Source organism: Chlorocebus sabaeus, chromosome 27 (assembly GCF_047675955.1).
Source record: "Chlorocebus sabaeus isolate Y175 chromosome 27, mChlSab1.0.hap1, whole genome shotgun sequence".
Classification (NCBI taxonomy): Eukaryota; Metazoa; Chordata; class Mammalia; order Primates; family Cercopithecidae; genus Chlorocebus; species Chlorocebus sabaeus.
In genome coordinates, this window is record NC_132930.1 from 36071602 (window position 1) to 36084780 (window position 13179).

Consider the following 13179-nt stretch of genomic DNA (forward strand, 5'->3'; position numbering starts at 1 on the left):
CGGGCGGCTGCCCCTCTGCTGCGGCCTCGCAGGCCCTGCCGCGCAGCTGTCGTCTTTGTGCCCGGCTTTGCGCACTCCATTGTGGACGCGATTACCCCGGCCTGGGGCGGCGCGTGCGGGGGCGGGGCGCACCTTCGCCGCCGACTGCTGGGGATTGGCTCCAGGGGCTAGGCTGGGCTACTTCGCGACTCGGGCTGGCCTTGCTGGGCTGCGAGGTTCATGGCCTGTGACTTGGCGGGTGCAGGTGACCTGGCGGCGGTCACTTCCTGGGAGCCAGCTGCAGCTACCCGGGCTCAGGCTGGGCTGGACTGACAGATGGTGACGTTGGGGGTGGGCGTAGGGTGGGGCAGGGGGAGGATAGTACAAAACAAGAATAAGAAAATGACTGGATAGACAAGATTAAACAGGTCAAAGCCGGGGTAGGGAGGATACGGATGAGGGAAACTTCTTTCAAAGCTTGAGAGCCCAATCCTTTCTTTCCACCTTAGGATGGGTGCCTCTCCTGGGCTCCTCCCTCTGGGACAGGCGTGAAGAATCAGAGTTCTACTTGCAGGTGGAGATTTAAGATAATAAAGGCGGTACTTTTCACTAGAGAAATGGAGCAAAGAGCTTCTATTTGCTTGGCAATCATTTCTGGGTTTTGTAGGAATCTTGTCTCGAAAAGGATCTCGTTGTGGTCCCTGGACCTGCGCCAACAGTTTCTCCAGTTCGAAAAGCAGACTCAGGGCCCGCAGAGCCACCGAGTCAGAACCTGCTGTTTTCTAGGATCTCCTGGAGGTTCCTGGATAGACTCTATTTGAAAAAGCTCTGGTCTGCAGCACTGATTCTTAACCCTGGCAGAAGTTATGAGTTGAATTGTGTTCTTCAAAATGATGTTGAAGTCCTAATCCGCAGAACCTGTGAATGTGATGTTATTTGGAAATAGGGTCTTCACAAATGATCAAGTTAAGATGAGGCCATTAGAATGGATGGACCCAAATCCAACGTGACTGTGTTCATATAAAAAGGGGAAATTGAAGCACTGAGACAGATGTGAACACAGGGAGGATTTAATGTGAAGATGAAGGCAGAGATCAGGGTAATGCATCTTCAAGACAAGGAAAGCCAAAGTCTGATGGGAACCACCAGGTGCTAGGAGTGAGGTGTGGAACAGATTTTCCCTCATGGCCTTCAGAAGGAACCAACCCTATCTGCACTTTGGTCTCCCCCTTCTAACTTCCAGAACTGTAAGACAACATATTTCTGTTGTTTAAACCACCTTGTTTGTGATACTTTGTTACGACAGCACTAGCAAACCAATACACCTGGGTACTCCTAACAATAACCCAGGTTTCTGAGCTCACATCTGAAATGTTTTCAATCAGAATACCTAGGAGTGGGGCCAATGGAACGGCATTTTCTAAATATCCCTTGGGTGATTCTAAGGTAGTTGGGAGTTTGGGAACTAGTGAGCCTGTCTCCCTTCCTTTGCAGTGTGGTGGAGAAGAGAGTTAGAGCTGAGGCCGACGATGTAAGATCTGCTCTTACTTCTTGCTGCATGACTGGGTAAGTCATAGCCTCTCTGAGCCTTACAGTGTTCTCCCTAAATCCAGATGCTTGCCTTCACCAGCTACCTGGGAAGCTTCTAGTGATGAGGATTCATCACCTGATGGGGCATCCCAATCTATCATGGAAAGTTTGAACTGCTTAGAGAAATCTTTAAATACAGTCAAAACCTGCTGTGATTATCTCCATGATAAAGATGAGGAAACTGACGCCCTGAGAGATTAAGTAACTTGCCCAAGGCCATACAGTCAGTATGGGGCCGACTGTGGATTGAATGCAGGCAGCTGTCAGAATCTATCCTGGCCACTTGTAATACCCAGACTGACAAAAGTTTACAAAGGACTATCACACTGGTGACTCAAACAATACTCCTGTCAGCCCTGGGAGACAGAGACCCAGCGTCCATTTCTGACCCTCAAACCTGGATTGTGTGGGTGGTGGTATGAGCCTGGAGGAGGCATCCTGTGAACCATCTAGGCCTCCTGGGCATGGAATTTGCCATGTGTGCAATCTAGAACCTGAATGAGTTGGATGGGGATGCCAGGGTATGAATTTAATTCTTGTGTCAGGGCCTGCACCTGACCCCAACTCCCTCAGTAACCTGGGGCAGTTTGTCTTGCTCTGTGGTCCTCAGTGTTCACACCTGTGAGATGGGGCTAATAGAATCCACCTTTCCTACCTTGTAGCAGTCTTGAGGGGCTCCAGTGAGATCACAGACAGGAATATGCCTTGTGAGTCACAAATATGATCGTTACTACAGCTTCGCCTGAGAAGAGAACTTAGCTATTTCCATAAAAAGACCTCTCCTCACTAGGGCAACTCTGGCAATTGCTCCTCCTCACCAACCATTTTATTTCTGCTCATTTCTACCAAGCCATTTCCTTCCAGGCTTGGGCAGAAGTGGGGTTTGGAGAAGGGAATCAGTCAGGGGTGAGGTCTTGTAGGAAGCAGTAAGTTCAGTAATATACTGCCCTACTTTCAGGACACACCCTTTGATCTCCAAAATCAAAGACAATGTGCCCCGCTCCCTTCCAATAGATTATACCTGAGCTGCATTTTCGTTTTCTTTTCTTTGTTTTTATTTTAAGTTCCAGGACACATGTGCAGGACATGCAGATTTGTTACATAGGTAAACATGTGCTATGGTGACTTGCTGCACATATCAACCCATCACCTAGGTATTAAGCCCCACATGCATTACCTATTCTGATGCTCTCCCTGCCCCCATACCGCCCCCCACCCAGAGGCCCCAGTGTGTGTTGCTCCCCTCTGTGTCCATGTGTTCTCATTGTTCAGCTCCCACTTATAGGTGAGAACATGTGGTGTTTGGTTTTCTGTTTCTGCATTAGTTTGTTGAGGATAATGGCTTCCAGCTTCATCCATGTCCCTGTAAAGGACAGGATCTCATTCCTTTTTATGGATGCATAGTATTCCATGGTGTATATGTACCACATTTTCTTTTTTTTATTATTATACTTTAAGTTCTAGGGTACATGTGCGCAACGTGCGGGTTTTGTTACATGTGTATACGTGTGCCGTGTTGGTGTGCTTCACCCATTAACTCATCATTTGCATTAGGTATTTGAAATACCTGATCTGCATTTTATAAGGGTGGGTCTGTCGGTTCCTTCTTTCCCTTAGAAATCTAAATGCCCCTTCATCTCCTCCCCACCTCCATACACCTCCACTAATAGGCAGGGCCTGGTTCACCCGTCAGAGTCTAAAATTCCCAGTAGTATTATGATTCCCACCCCCTATTTTCTCATTGATGTTTTTTATTCATTCATTCCTCCGGTATTCCCTTGGTGTTTACTCTGTTCCAGATGCTGTGTGGGTACTAGGAATATCAAGTGGATGAAGATGAGCTCCTTGCTCCAGAAACTTACAAGCAATCTAATGTTAAAGCTGCACATAACTCATATTGGTTCTCAAGGTTGTCTCTGCTTACAGGCCTCACAATAAACCTTCTCCTTTCCCTTGCAGTGTGGTGGAGAAGAGAGAGAGTTAGAGCTGAGGCAGATGATGTAAGATCTGCTCTTACTTCCTGCTGTGTGACCTTGGGTAAGTCATAGCCTCTCTGAGCCTACATATTTATCTGTAAATTTAGATCAGCAATAAAGATACAAGATTCAGTGAGAGTTAACTATGAGCCAGCTGCTATTCTAAGTGCTTTACTTATGTCAACAGTTAACAACTTTAGGAGATAAATATTAATGTCTTTATTTTACACATGAAGCAACTGAGACACAGAGAAGTTAATTAATTTATCAGGAATCACAAAACTAATTGCTTGCAGAACAAGAGTCAAGCCTAGGCTATCTGATTCCAGAACCCAGATCCCTAACCCTTTGTATTAACCTGCTTCCATAAGCTGCCCATTATTCCAGTTTACCTTAGGGGGTCTGTGAACAGATATAACTACTCTAATGAATGCACGAAGAAGGGGGAGGAGGTAGAAGAGGAGGAGGTGCCAGGAAAAGAAGGAGAAACAATTCCTTCTTTGGCAAGGAAGTCTTACATTTCTTTACCAAAAGGTCTTAACATTTTCTCAAAAAAATTTTTTTTCTTATTTAGTTGCACATATACAACAAGTCTTCTATAATAGGGAAAAATGAGAGGGAGATGTAGAGGAAATAAAAAGGATGAAGTTTTTCCCATTTTAGGAACTTTGGGTAAAAAAACATTGAGTGTGCAGGTTGTGTACCAGACATTGTGTTGGATACTCTTGTATGAATAATCTATTATCTATCGATTGATTGAGGGATGATATAATCCTACACACTACAGAGGTATTAATATCCCAGTTTTACAGATGAGGATATGGAGGCTTAGAGAGGTGACATGCCTTATTCAGGGACGGTTAGTGGCAGAGCCTGGATTTTACCCAAGAAAATTCTGATTGCCAAGCCAATGTTCTTATATCTCTCTTAGCTCTTGAACAGACAGGAGTTAGCAAATCTCCTGTGTAGTTGAAATTCAGTCTTCTCTCTCCTTCCTTCCTTCATTTATTAGTAATTTTCAGAGCAATTTCTACATACTATTAATCCATGGGATAATTCAACAAAAGCAATTCCACAATTCCAGCTTTTAGGGAGATGTGTTTGTGTATATATATAAAGTTGTTTATATAAATATGTGTTTTTTATATATACATATATTTTTTTTTCTTTTTTCCTTGTATGAAGGCTTGATAATTCCTATATGGGATAAGCTATTGATCTGAAGGAGCCAAAGAAGGCTCTAGTCTTGGATTGAATACTAAATTTTATGTGATGCTACCAAGCCATATCTTTTTTTAAAATATACTTTATTTTGTTAGAGGCATTTTAGTTTCACAGCAAATTTGAGAGGAAGGTACAGATATTTCCCATATCTCTCCTACCCCCACAAAACCACAGCTTCCTCAATTATTAGCATCCCTCACCAGAGTGATACATTTGCTACAATTGATGCAGCTACATTGGTGTATCATAATCAGCTAAAGTCCATAGTTTACATTAGGGTTTGTTCATATTTTGGCTTTTTAAATCAATAGTTTGTGGGGAACAGGAGGTGTTCGGTTACATGGATAAGTTATTTAGGTGTGATTTCTGAGATTTTGGTGCACCCATCACCCGAGCAGTGTACACTGCACCCCGTGTGTAGTCTCTTATTCCTCAACCTCCTCCTACCCTTCCCCGCAAGTCCCCAGAATTCATTATGTTATTCTTGTGCCTTTGCATCCTCATAGCTTAGGGAGCCATAGTTTTAAATTATTATATAATTTTATCTTCTGTAACATACAAGATTTACCCGAGGAATCCCTACTTCAAATAAGAACTCTGGTGCCCGAAGGAGAGGCTTATTCTATCTCTCTCCGCCTCACTTCTGGTTTGTTAGAATCTGGATTTGAGTGCTGCTTCCTGTGCCAAGCCGACTTGATTTGTACAACCCAAAGGTCAGGGCACCAAAGCCAGGGGAGCTGTTTCTTTCTAACTTCAAGAACTCATGGGACTAGGTACATTAAAAACAGGGTTATTCCCAGTTCTTTTTGTTGCTTAAACAGATTGGCTTTTCAGTAGTATGTTCTGTGCTAGTAGTTCTAAGCTATCACAGGTAACAAAATTATAATTAAAGTGATGTGTGTGAAGTTAATGTTGGTGAAAAAACGCATGTAAAGCTGTACAGTGCAAGAATGGCCAAAATCAAAGGCATTTTTTTTCCCTTTTGCAAGGGAGGCATGTATAAATTCAACTAAACTCAAGTAAACATGCTCATAGAAAACCTAAAGCCCAAGGTATGTACACTTCCTTAAAAAGGAGGAGGTTAAAGGAAAATGGTACCTATTTAATCCCTATATTGTGCCAGGCAGTTAGACTCTTTCACTGGACTCTCTCCTTTAATCCTCCCAACAACTCTGAAATGAATGTATTATTATAACGTAGGCATGGAATTAGATGATGCAAATAAGATACCAAGTCGAGTGCCTGGAACATAGTAATTGTTCAAGAATATGTTGCTTAATGTCCACAGAGATTCAACGACTTGCCTATGATCACACATCTAAGGAGAGGCAGAACAGGGATCCCATGCAGACAGATTTGGTCCCAAGATCACTCATATACTCATGGTGCTACCAAGGCACATTTTTTGCAGGAAAGACAAAAGACAACCTTTGATTTATTATTTTTTAAATAACCTGGAATTCGAATTCCCCAGGGCCAGTCTTGTCTCTGGCCTTTTTTATTAGTGTTTCCCTGATTCTCTACTTATCCACTCTAATTAGTAAGAGACCACCATATAGTCCCCTTTTTAGCCCCTTTTCCAGCTCAAAGTCTGAAAAGAAACATGAGAACTCAGAAAACACTGGAAGACATCACTATTAGGGGCCTTTCTCAAGTCCCATACTAGTGAGTCCTTCTCTCCATTGTGACTCACATCCCATCACCCTTCCTCCTCCCAGGACAAACAGGGTTATGACTCACTGTGGCTTCTGACAGCCTTAAAAGAACCATGAACTCGAGCCCAACCCTTGAAGGTCAAGGAGTACTATCATTCTTTAAGCCACACCATTGTGAACATGCTTTTTCCTTTAGCCAAGGGGAACTCCATGCCTCTGTGGGTTTTTCCCTTTAGAATAATATATTTCTTTTTGGTTCCACTCTGAGAGGACTGTCAGTCAAGGGGGGCATTTTTGGGTTTGAGGTCAGCTTACAAAAGCTGCAGGGCAGAGACCTTAGGTGAATTCTGGGGATTTACAAAAGAATCAGAGACTGGGGAAGCCAAGTCTTCTGTGAAGTGAAGCTTATCAGGAATAATTCTAGCAAAAGCAGGGACCCCTCAGTGCTGTGTCATTATGGGCCTCTGGGCCTGTGGCTTCATGGGCAGGAGATAATTAGCAGACAGCTCATCCTGGAGGAAAGCAGAGAATGAGCTTTGGAACTAGTTCCCCTGCCTCCAGTTTGGCTTCCCTCCAGCTTACCCCATTATCATGTCATGCTCACGCTAAAGGTCTTTAATGCTTCCCTTTCATCTCTATTTAACAAGGGGAAGAATATTTTTATAGCTTAAATGGAAAGGAAACAAGAAACACACCTCTTCTACTATGCCTCCCTGCTTTACCTGAACAACTGCTCCTGGTTCTCCAAGGCTCAGCTCCGCTGTTGCCTCTTCTGATTTGCCAAGTGGGGCTAGGTGCCTGCTCTGTGCATTTGCTACATACTTTGAACTCCTTCTAGCCCAGCCCTAATGCACTGTACTTTGGTTTTGCATTTAGTCATCTAGCTTCCCAACCATGCCATGAGCTCCTCAATGGACAGGGCCTTGTTAGCTCTAGCAGCATAGTAGGCATTTAAAATGGTGGGCACTGTAGCAGGGTGGTTGAGAAACTTATCTGCGTCTCATTTGATGCCACAGAGTTACTGGAAATGAAGGAAAGGCGTTCCTTCCTCTCCTAGCAAAGTTAACAAGTCTATGTTACGGAGATCTGAGTTTTCTTTACTCTTCATGAAAGTATTAGCCTTTTTGAGTTTCAAAGATGGGGGAAAAAAAAAAAAAATAGGCAAGCCTCTCCCAAACTCAGTTCTAATCCCACAACATTTTTCTTTCTTGCTTGAAGGTACAGACCCATTGAGGTATAGTCTAAAGTAGAGAGGGACTTCTTCAAGATTTGAAGACAGTGGAGGCATAATCAGTGAGTTGGTTGGATCTTCAGGGACTGGGTCAAGGGCATGGTTGTGGGAGTGTTCAGTGAGTTGCTCCAGCTGGAAGATGGGTTCCTAGAAGGGGGTGCCTTCATGGGGGCCTGGGAGGGCTGAGTACTGAGTGTAGTGGCCTCAGGAACCCCGTGGCTGAGCTGGTACAGAGGAAGGGGAACTACTAGCATAACCACTCATTTTTTGGTGGTCTATGACAACTGAGCAAGGACTTACATATAGCAGTAGCACTAGGGATGGAAAATGAATGCTGAGGCTGTTGTGTCCTTACTATACCACTCTCTGTTTACCATTTTCCTGAGTTGGTAAACTCTAGCATACTTACATGACCCAAATGAAAGAGACAGATTCCAAAAAGAAAAAAAAAAAAGGACTAAAGCTTTCTTGGAGTGCTTTTGCATAGCAAAGAAGCCTTGTGAACAAAGAAAGCAGATCACTAGCCTAGGAAATAAGTCAGCTGGAATGAGAAAGGTTTCAATCCGGTAAGCATATGCCTTTGGCCCTCTGTATCTGTGGGTTCCGCATTTGTGGATTCAACCAACCGTGGATCAAAAATATTTGAAAAAATAAAGGATGGTTGTGTCTGTACAAACTTTTTTTTTCCTTGACATTTCCTAAACAATGCAATATAATTATTTACATAGAATTTACATTGTATTAATATAAGCAAACTAGTGACTAAAGTATATAGGAGAATGCATAAGTTATGTGCAAATACGATGCCACTTTGTATAGGGAACTTCAGCATCTGTGAATTTTGATCTCCACTGGGGATCCTGGAACTAATCAGTTACTGAGGGGTGACTGTATAGGCTACACTGGCTCTAGGGTAGGAGCCGGGATATCATGATGGACAAGTCGTAGACCCCTCTTGGTGCTGCTCCTTTGTAGCCTGTCACGTAGACCAGACGGCTACATTATCAGGACTGCAGTATAATTTTTGATACATTGAGGCAGAGGGAAGCACTCAGGAGGAGAACTTAGCCTGGATTGAGAGAGGAAGAGAGGGATTCCTGGAGTAGATGGCACTTGGACTAATCTTTGAAGGTTAATATAAACTAAGTTTATGATAAAAAACAAACAAAACAAAAAACAGTAAGGGTATTTCAAACACCAGAAAGTTAGTCAGAGATAGATAGAAAGGTATATGAGCTATCCTGGGGAGTGGGGGAACTGACATGTAATTGGATACTACTGGAAAGTGAAATGTGTGACTTTAATAGTGAGATAAATGATTAGTTTGATAGGGCCAGAGCCAGATAACTCTGGACTTGATCTCAAAGATGATAGGCAGAGATTAGAAGGTTTTAAGCAGGTCAAATTTCTTCTTTAAAAAGATATATTAATTAAGGCAAAGGTAGGTGTTCCAACAGAGAAATTCTGAAACCTCAGTGATTAAATGCCATGCAAGATTATTTTTCAGTGACATGTATTTCAATTGGTAAGAGCAAGGGGTCTGTTCAAGGAAGGTATTCAGAGTCACAGGTGGACGTAGGCTCTGCCATTTTCTAGACATGATTTCTAAACTCTGGCCGTTGACCTCAAGCCAGCAGATGAGGCAAGGAAACTGAGAAGGCTTGTGCAGAAAGGGTTTAAGGATTAGGACAGGGAATGAATACATCACTTGCATCTACATTCCACTGTCCAGAGCTCAGTCAACACAGTCACACTGCCGCTGCTAACAGCAAGGGAGCCTGGGAAATGTAGCTGTATAGGAAGAAACATCTACCCTTCATAGTTCTTAGTTGGGACAGACCTCTGTAACAAAAAAATAGATTAACAAGAGAAAACCAGGAGTTTATTAACATGTATATACTTCAAGTATACATCGGAGATATGCAAGGATAAGTAAATAAATCTCACAGAAGTGGCTTTGAATTCAGGTTTAAATACCATGTCTGTTGAAATGAAAAAGGGTTGTAGGGAAGGCTGGTTATGGAGAAATACCCAGGAAAATCCCAGTAAACAAGGGTAAGGTTTATTATGCAGATTAAGTCAGTACCTTCTCCATTGATAAGAGTCTTTAGAGATGTAATCATCCTTTTCTTCCTGGTACAAAGAAGGAGACACCTTTCTATGATTTGAATGTGTCTCCCAAAGTATATGGGTTGAAAACTTAATTCCCAATGCAACACTGTTGAGAGGTAGCACCTTTAAGATGTTTTTAGGCCGTGAGGATGAGTTTAGCCCCCTCTCTTGTTCCCTTGCCTGTGATCATGATGCCCTCTGCCATGCAATGATGCAATAACAAGACTTCCTAGACTTCAGAACCGTGAGCCAAATAAATTCCTGTCCATTTTAAATTACCTAATCTGTGGTATGTTGTTATAGAAGCATAAAACAGACTAAGATTCTTGCATATGGAGTTTTTTTTTTATAGATGCAAATTTTCTTTTCAAAAGGGTAACTTCTACTCTGTTTACAGAGATTCTTTTGTGTCTGCAGGGTCCCAAAATAATTGGCTCAAGATAATACTATGCCAAAGAGGCATATTTTGAGGTGGCATGTTTTGGTCTCCTGCCTAGCCAAGATGTTGCTCTGGAGGAAAGAAAAACCATTTTGGTGAATGGCTAGTTCATCTCTGCTCAAAAATAGTACTTTGCCTCAGTAAAAAATAAATTGAAAAGACAGAAGACAAAAGGACTATAGCAGCAGTCCATGCTAGAGGTGATGGTAGCCTAAAAGTGGTGGGAAGAGAGATTAGAGAAATAATATAAGAAGCCGTACAGAGACAGAATTGGCAGCCTTGAAGTATGGATGGGTGAGGAAGTATGATGGGAAGAAGAGAGATGACCCTGAGGTTTCTGACTTGGTGGATGATGCATCCAAGAGAGATAAATTACAGGAGTAGGAACAAATTTGGGAGGAGTAGAAATTGGCAGAGATGATAAATGTGGTTTGGGGCATGTTGAGTTTATACTGTTCATGGGACAAGTGACCATATGAGTGACAGGCTGGGTTCAGAGATAAGACCAGATTAGGGAGAGGGTTGAGTAAGGAATTAACATTTAAAAAGCCAAATAAATATTTCTTCTTTCCTTAAGGAGGAAAAGGGATCTCCTTCCTTAAGGAGGAAAAAGAGATCTCAAAAAGGGAGAAGGAACGGTAACTCTCCATAGGATGCAAACCATAGACATATTTTGAAAAATTTTTAATGTTTTTCTCCTGTAGAGTATCTTGGCTGCATAGAACATGCATTATACTTATCAAATGCCAGGAACCATGCCTGGTGCTGGGAGAGCACCTCTGTACTCTGAAGGAACTCGAAGTTTAGTGGGGAAAATGCTTGGGTATATCATGAATGGAGCTCATAGTCAGCAAGATTTCCTGTTCAAGATGGATTGTGGGTCACCAGGAAAGACATTTCCTTCTACATGCCTGGAATTCCACCATTACAAGTTCACTGTTTTTGGCTATACTGTTTACCTTTTATTTTGGGAAGTAACACATTGTAAGAAAAAGAAGATAGTCCTTAGAGATAAGCAGTGGAAGATGACATCTAGTAGGTGACAGACCTTGAGCTGATAACTTAAATTCCTTGAGCTTCATTTCATTATTCATTACATAAGAAAAACTAACTCTGCACAACTCAGCACAACCAACTCTGATTGTGCTGAGGGTAATTGGCAACCAAGAATGGGAAATTCTTGATGTTAAATATACAGTGCTCCTTAACAAGATTAATGATAATATAAAGATGATGATGATAGCAGCTAACAAATAGTATCTTCCTATGTGCCAGGATTACTCTAAGTGCTTTATTAATATTATATCCATTAATCCTTGTAACAACCCTACAAGATAGAATTATTATTGCCTATTCCCTTTTGACTAGTAAGAACACTGAGGCACAAGAGGCCTCAGGTTTGAAGAGTAATGAATTCTGGCTGGGCACAGTGGCTCATGCCTGTAGTTCCAGCACTTTGGGAGGCTGAGGCAGGTTGAGGTCAGGAGTTCGAGACCAGCGTGGCCAACATGGTGAAACCCTGTCTCCACTAAAAATACAAAAATTAGCCAGGCGTGGTGGTGCGTGCCTGTAGTCCCAGCTACTTGGGGTACTGAGACACAGGAATCTCTTGAACCCGAGTGGTGGAGGTTACAGTAAGCCAAGATTATGCCACTGCACTCCAGCCTGGGGTAACACAGTGAGACTCTGTCTCAATTAAAAAAATAAAATAATGAAGAAGATATAATGAATTCTGGATGGGTCACACTAGAACTAGTTCTGAACACATCCCTGAGAAGGAACAACTCTAGGACATGGAGGATTGCGTAGGTAGGCACTTAACACCTGTTGAAAAGAAACTTGGAAATGGCCCAGGGTGTTGCAGTGTATGCAAACCCATGGGAGAAAAATGGGAGACAAATGCTATTTATCATTATTGCGTTCAGGACTGCACAGATGCCAAGTGGTTCATGCATTCATTTAGTTATTCAGTGTTCTTTTATTGAACTAACTCTGTGCCAGACCATGGGCTAGGCTCAAAGACACTGCTCCCTTCTTTCCTGGTTCTAGAAACTCCTGGTTGGTTCTGAAAAGGGCTGAGTAATAAGTGATAGCCAAGCAAAAGTCGTAAAGAACTTCCTTTTACATTTCATTCATTCTAAAATATGCATAGTTTTGTGTCTACCTGACATTGACTTTCTTTCTCCTGGGGAGTTACTCCTCAACCATAGTGTACAACACTCATAGAATTGGTCTGTGACCCAACTCTGGTGCTCAGGCATTCTCTCTCTACAATTTGTTTTGAATGGAGTGACACATGGCTGGAACAGCTTCATCCAGACACCAGCACCCTGAAGAGACTTGATTGCTAGAACCCAGAGCCCTCGAGTTGCCCAACTTCCTTCTTTCATAGCCACGTGCTTTCCTATGTCCTTTATATATACACAATTTATTTTTATTTTTAATTTTGTCATTTTAAATATAAGATACAATACTATATATTATATATAATTATATCTTATATAAATATAATATTTATATAATATAAATTATTATTACCTGATTGGCCAATTTTTTACATTATTTGCAACCAAATAAACGAGCATGCATCACTTTCTGGTACCTTTCTACCTTGGGTTTTCGACCTATAAAATGGGGATAGTAAAACTTGTTACTTACCCTCAGGCAGCTGTGCAGATTAAAGGTGTATGTCAGTAAAATGTTTTCAGATGCTTGCATGAAAGTTGTTGAAGTACAAAGTCTTCTCTTCAATTTTAGCAATACTTTCAAAGGACTTTCTTTATATACCATAAAGCAGCTTTTATCTTGGGAGGGTGTGCTCCTCACATTACTGTCTCTGTAAACAGTTCAAGGGTTGCTCTGTGCATGATCCTTTTTCCAAAGCTGCCATTCAAGATGAAAGCTCAGCTCTATTTAGCCTGAGAAGTTGCTGTGTGACACACAGAGGGCTTGTGCTTATTATTGCCATATATA

At 42.1% G+C, this 13179-nt stretch overlaps 1 long non-coding RNA gene across 1 annotated transcript in view; it reads left to right on the top strand.

Annotated features, from left to right (window-relative positions):
- The first annotated feature begins 374 nt into the window (after positions 1–374).
- The window catches only part of LOC119627729 (uncharacterized), a 376440-nt gene continuing 363635 nt past the window's right edge, over positions 375–13179 (top strand). Inside the window, exons 1-3 of the long non-coding RNA XR_012091635.1 lie at positions 375–1226; positions 1474–1545; positions 3529–3606. This is a non-coding gene — a long non-coding RNA (uncharacterized lncRNA). The remainder of the gene's footprint in view (positions 1227–1473; positions 1546–3528; positions 3607–13179) is intronic.